This window comes from Mytilus trossulus, chromosome 5 (assembly GCF_036588685.1).
Source record: "Mytilus trossulus isolate FHL-02 chromosome 5, PNRI_Mtr1.1.1.hap1, whole genome shotgun sequence".
NCBI classification, from domain to species: domain Eukaryota; kingdom Metazoa; phylum Mollusca; class Bivalvia; order Mytilida; family Mytilidae; genus Mytilus; species Mytilus trossulus.
Window position 1 is genome coordinate 61,375,988 of NC_086377.1, and position 7,185 is coordinate 61,383,172.

Below are 7,185 nucleotides of genomic sequence, written 5' to 3' on the forward strand. Positions count from 1 at the left end.
AAACAATCAAAGAAAGAGCTCGAAAGTATTATCGGATATCTTTTTTGCTATCAATGTTCAACATTAATGATTTGATGACTTTGATAGTAACAAAAAAATATCGGACAAAAATGTTGAATGTAAATGATATGAAATTCCAATGGATTTGGTATGTTTCGATGTATCGAATATGAAACTTCGTAAAATATATAAAAAAAAAAAGTTCTACCGTAAGTATTTTTTTGGAAACGTTTCACTCATGCATGAGTCAAAAAAAAAATCTAAAGGTTGCCCGTAACCAATAAACTGTAGAAGAGGAATGCTGAGAATTAAGAAACACTAACAAACAAGTAGTTAGTCAGTTTTTATTGCCACTTTCAGAGAAGTTGGCTATTTCGTGCTGATCTATTTCCGTGGTTTGAGCAATTTGATAAATGTAATTCATGTTCGTGGGTTCTTAAATGATCTTAAATTCGTGGTTTTAGCATTACGTAAGAACATGTTAAAAGAGAGATAACTCTAGTTGATCAATTTGTATCTAGATTAAATTGAGATACAGTCCGAACATAAAAATGAATTAAACTTAAAATCTTCATATTTCAATGATGCTTTAAATAAAGAAATTCCTAAATTATTATATTTTTAGTTGGTGAAATTTTGAAATTATTTTCTGTGGAATTCATATGGTGCTGAATTATAAGTAGGATTCTTAATCTCGCGCAGATTTCCATGTAACCTTTTGAAAAGAAATATTATTTTAGATTTTTAAATCTAGAAATATTTAACAAACTAACATGCAGTTTTATTGTAAATATGTACATGTATGTTTTTAAAGTGTCTCATAACTCAACTGTTTGCTGGGCATTGATTGGATTTTAAAGATATTACTTAAATTTATTTGTATATATGTACTGAATATTTTTTATTTTTTATTTCACTTTACAAAAGGAATGATCGATGTTTAACATAATTAGGTTGATCGTCATGAAGTACTCTGGTCAATGATGACCACATCCACGCTACTAAGATCTTCTTAGGGTCTGGATGGGATTTGAGAAATAGAGCAAAAAATCAACAGAAAAATGGGAAAAAAAAACCCGGATAGAACTTAATAGGGGGAAACAACACAAAAAAAACCACAAAAATCAAATTCAACACAATCAAAATATCAAATGAGGTACAAATATAGTATAGTATATTATAAAGGGGACCAATCTAATAAAAATAAAGATCTCAGATTTTGTTTATACGTTATACCACGTGTGAGTATTTAGGGTTTAGGGGGGGGGGGGGGCTTTTTAGGTTGCTTATATGGGGAATCACTGAATCATGGATGGAGCGGGCCCCTCTTAGGTCAGTCAGTGGGTCCCCACTTTTGAAAATTCCTGGATCCGCCGCTGAGCTGAATAACGAAATCAGAGATCTATATTTAAATTAGATTAAAAGGGGATGAACATAACAACATATCATGACAATGGGGACAGAATTGCGAACAGAGAACAGTTTGGACAAAATGAGGAATAGAAAATAATAACCATGAAAGATTAAAGAATATGAAAATCATGCCTCTCATCAAAACCTTCGAACCGGAACACTCGTCGCCATTGAATAAAAGATAGAAAAACAAAACAGCATTTGAAAACACTATCGTGACAGAAAACGTACAAGCAAAAAGAGACACTACTTTAAATTAATTAAGGAATGACTGTTATATTTTTACTGTCTATGAAGAAATAACATAAAAAAATTGGTACACACTGAATAACGCGCGTAGCGGGTTATTTAACAGTGTGCATCAAATTTGTTATGATTTAATTCTAAATTCCATTCTAAACCGTAGAAAACCACGAAAAAACGATGATGAGGTCACGGTCATATGACTTAATTATGTCTATGGGCTGATAACAAAATAACGTCAGCCAATCAGAAGACGCGTTACATTCAAAATTAAATTATATTCGTATATTCGTTCTGTTGTTAAATTCTATACTAGTAAATGGTTGTTGACAAGAAGGCATTCTGCCTAAAGATTAATTTTAAATTTCTCTTGGTTTCTTCTTCTTCTGGTAATTGATATCATTGATATCATTGATATCAATATAAAGGAATTCTTCAAAGTCGATCTCTTTTATTTTCAGAGACTCTCCATGTACTTTACTTTTCCTTTTTGTTTTCACTGATATTCATCACCAGAAAGAATCTCCATTAATCAAAAGAAATAAAATACACTTCAAGTTGTCTTTGAATTTATCTGGAAATCAATCTTCAGTTCAAACATCAATAGATCAGTTGAAAGCTCACGTATTATATTGAAACTTCATATTACATATAGAGAGTGATTAAGGATTAATTAAAAAAAAAAAGTCATGTTTTCTATTCTTTATTTTCTTTAACTTTTTTCTTCTATCCTATTTTTTATGCCAATTTCTTAATATTATTGACCCATTCTCTATTCTGTATACCACATCCCAACCATCTACCAAGTGTCATGATTTCGACTAATATATAAAAAATAAGATGTGGTATGATTGCCAATGAGATAACTATCCACAAAAGACCAAAATGACACAAACATTAACAATTATAGGTCACCGTAAGGCCTTCAACAATGAGCTAAGCCCATATCGCATATAGTCAGCTATAAAAGGCCCCGATAAGACAATGTAAAACAATTCAAGCGAGAAAAATAACGGCCTTATTTATGTAAAGACAAAAAACGAACGAAAAACAAATATGTAACACATAAACAAACGACAACCAGTGGCGGATCCAGAAATTTTCATAAGTGGGGGCCCACTGACTGACCTAAGAGTGGGCCAACTCCAGTCACGCTTCAATGATTCCATATATAAGCAACATTTTTTTCCCAAAGGGGGGGGGGGCAAACCTCCCGGCACCACCCCTAAATCCGCCTCTGACAACCACTGAATTACAGGCTTCTGACTTGGGACAGGCACAGACATAAATAATGTGGCGGGGTTAACCATGTTAGTTTAGATTGTCCCCCTTTGTATCTATCCAACTGTATTTTGTTGTAAGACAACTGTGAAAGACGTCTAACTTTTGGACAAGCTTATAAATGCATGTTATAAAGTGTCTAAACTAGTTTCTATATATCTCAACCTTTATGTTTCCCTCTTAATTATTCTCGACCACCATGCGGATTGGTTGCGTTATTTTTGTTTTCTAACTGTATTCATTAATCATGATTGTCAAAATTATTTGTGAAAAATTAAAATAAAAAATCATTATGTGAAATTATTTTGCTCTTTGTGGGCCCTGTAATTGGATTTAACATATCTTACATTATTGTCCAATAAAAGATATATCAAATATATTCAAACGGGGGCATTGATGTCACTGTGTTACTAGCCAGTCAACACTGGGGTTGCAGTGAGTTGGAATTCCACGACTCCGATCTTGATTTACTAGGATTCAAAATTTTTCATCTGCTGACCAGCTTTTCCACCAATAAAAACTTACCGCTTTGTGATATCACAATAGTGTTCAGTGAAAGTGGCGTTATACACCAGTCAATCAATCAATGAATCGATCAGACATATTCAGAAAGCGAAAACAGCAATACATGTACATCAATCGGAATGCAGGATAAGTATTAAGACTGCCACCTGAAGATGATAGTTTGTTTGATATATCAGATTTTATAATAGATATAGGAAGATATGGTGTGAGTGCCTATGAGACAACTCTCCATCCAAGTCACAATTTCTAAAAGTAAATAATCAAAGGTACGGTCTTCAACAGTCTTGAAACAGTGCAATAAAAAACATGTACTCATGTATAACAATACAAATTAGTGGATGAAAAACTTTTAAAAGCACATGCATGTAAAATACTGGTATATTTGATAGCAAAAACTCAAGTTCAATCAAAACAAAATGTATCACACATTGCTCGAAGTTACAGAAAAAACCCCAAAAAAACCCGCTGCTGATTGTTATACACAACTGTCATATATACTAGATTCTATTTCTATTTTAATTATAATCCATGATATCCGGCAGTTTTCCTATTGTTACCTTCATATTCTTGAATATTTATTATCATACGCTCCGTTATAATCTATGATATCAGTTTTCCTATTGTTACCTTCTCACTCTTGAGTATTTATTATCATACGCTCCGTTATGATCTATGATATCAGTTTTCCTATTGTTACCTTCTCACTCTTGAGTATTTATTATCATACGCTCCGTTATGATCTATGATATCAGTTTTCCTATTGTTACCTTCTCACTCTTGAGTATTTATTATCATACGCTCCGTTATAATCTATGAAATCAGTTTTCCTGTTGTTACCTTCCCATTCTTGAGTACTTATTATCATACGCTCCGTTATAATCTATGATATCAGTTTTCCTATTGTTACCTTTATATTCTTGAGTATTTATTATCATACGCTCCGTTATAAGCTATGATATCAGTTTTCCTATTGTTACCTTCTCATTCTTGAGCATAAATGAACACTTGTTTGTTTAAGAAATAATTCATGGAAGCCATACATAGATTATTGGAAATTTACACATGCCCTGGGCCGTGATATTCGAATTTTATTCTGAGCGTAAGCGAGGGATAAAATTAACGAATATCACGCCCCAGGCCATGTGTAAATTTCCAATAAGCTATGACTTCCATGAAATATTTCGATTCTAATAGGACAAATACGATCATTAAAAAGCTGAAGCGAGGGTAGGTAAAGCTGTATGTGTTGCTGTTCTTTTTTACTCCCTGTTATATAAAGCTCAAACATTCTAATAAATCCGTAGCTTGCATGGATAGACTTTCGCGGAATTTTATTTTATTTTTATTTTGTTGGTTTCTCCGAGATCTTGTGCATTACTTACTTATTATGCAACCGAATAAGAATAAAAGTGAGTTTGTCTTTTTTTAAATGCAATTTTTAAAACAATAAAATCGGCAAAGGGATTGCAAATGGGTTTCAATACATGTGGGTTTACGTGGGAAGTATATTGTAACAGCCATTATTATGTACACCACGGAGTCTGCTCTAAGTATAGATTTATTGAGAATTTTATCATAGTGTTGTTTACAAAGCGAAAGAAGCACGTCATGTTAGAATTAAAATTTATAAATCAACTTATCTCAGTTGACACTTTATGAGAATAAATATTCTATATTATTAGAATCGACCCCCGGGTTTTGTTGTGATTCGTGTTGCTCCGGCATCTTTTTGTTTTTGTCTTGTCTTTTTTTTCTTTTTTGACGCGGTGTTGTCACCATTGAAGAGTTTGAATGTCGCTGTTATATCGTATATTGTTGAAGGCCTTACGATGACCTATTGTTAATTTAGTCTGTGTTATTTGGTTTCTTGTGGAGAGTTGTCTCATTGGCAATCATACCACATTTTCTTTTTTATTTGAAATAATAATGATAACAATGCAACGTAAAAAATGCTATTATCAATTGGATAAAAAGTAGTGTTTTAATGTGTTGAAATAATAATGATAGAACAATCGTTAAAAAAACCGCTATTCAGGAGATAACTGTATTGTATTTTAAGCCCCGACGGCATCAAATGGGGATTTGATGGTCGCAAATTAAGTTTACTGGCGATGCGTAAGCGGAGACAGTAAACGGATATTTGCGACCATCAAATCCCCAATTGATGCCGTCGGAGCTTCAAATACAATATTGTTATCTCCATTCTGATGAAACTGACATAAAACAACGCTAAAATATGTATTTAAAATCTACCATATGCCGTCTGGGCTTGCAGGTACGTCCCATAGCATCAATTGTCAATTGATGCCATGTAAATAAGCGACGTTATCCAATCACAATGAACGTTACAAACGTTGTAACATTAGAATGTCAATTGAATGAACAAGCAATGTTTTAACATTGTGAAAAAATACTCACTTTTCGATCAATTTATAAAACTCGTACAATACATTTTATATATTTCGAACAACATTGAATTTCTTCGTTTACTTTTTCTTCCGTTTGACATTTTGTATTCTTTAGATGAAAAAACAGTATTTTTTTGCAGGTCACCATATTGATTAAATATGATAGCCTTTATCCAAGTCTAACACATTTGAGAAAATATTCTATATATATATCGAGTGTGAAACCTGGCTTCTTTCCACTATAGCAATACACGGAACCTTTATATATAAAGTTTTTGTCCAGAGGTGTCCGAGTTATGTTTGTTTTCCTTTTTAACCATTGCGCATGACAGAATGCCAGCAGCCGACTGTAACTCTGGGAAATTTTTCTATGCTTTGTATGAAGGAGACTCCTAGAACATGAACATTTGAAAATTACTATACGTTTTTTTTTTAATTTCATGTAAAGGTCAGTTATGTATAGTTGATTTTGTTTGTTCTTGATGTTGTTCAGAGGTTCGCGTACGCGTGTTGAATTCATTAGTATGTTTATATATTGCACGTAATAGAATGCCAGCAGCAGACTGAAACTTTTGTAGAGGAATTCGCGCCTGGTGTACACAATTTGTTTATTCTTGTATTTATGATTAGTTGTTTCATAATCTCTTGTTTTGTTTCGTTCTCTTTATGTTTATGTCGCCTGTAAGTTGACAATGTGGGTAGGTTGAATACAAAACTTTTGGACAAAAGATATGATTTCAGCTCCCCAATTGTGAACTTTTCATTTCTATGTAACAATAGTCCAGCACCGTCTGCATACGCAGTATATGATATTCCCGGGCTTGTATTTCCTATCATGATTTCCTTGATAGAGGCTTGCTACTCACAAGAGATAATATTCCAGCATATATATATAGACGTACGGTGACCTATAATTGTTAATGTTTGTGTCATTTTGGTCTTTTGTGGTAAGTTGGTCTCATTGGCAATCATGCCACATCTTCTTTTTTTTTTTTATATCAACTCTTCCAGAGCATGGAAATAATATTCCAGAATATTTTTGCCAATGGAAATAAGATTTCAGAATATTTCGTTCATTTTAGTTCTATTCCATTACAATAGCGCTACATATAGAATCTATAACAATGTGGTACCACATTAATCGATTCTTGTACACGAATATCTCGTCATACTTTCAAACGGACATTGATTGAAAAAATATCTTGTGTGATTTTTTTACCCCTAAAATTAAACTTAAAAAGAATTAGTTATTTGAATTAACCAGGAAACAAAACCATAAACGTAAGTAAATTGCAATTCCATAAAGATTACCTGT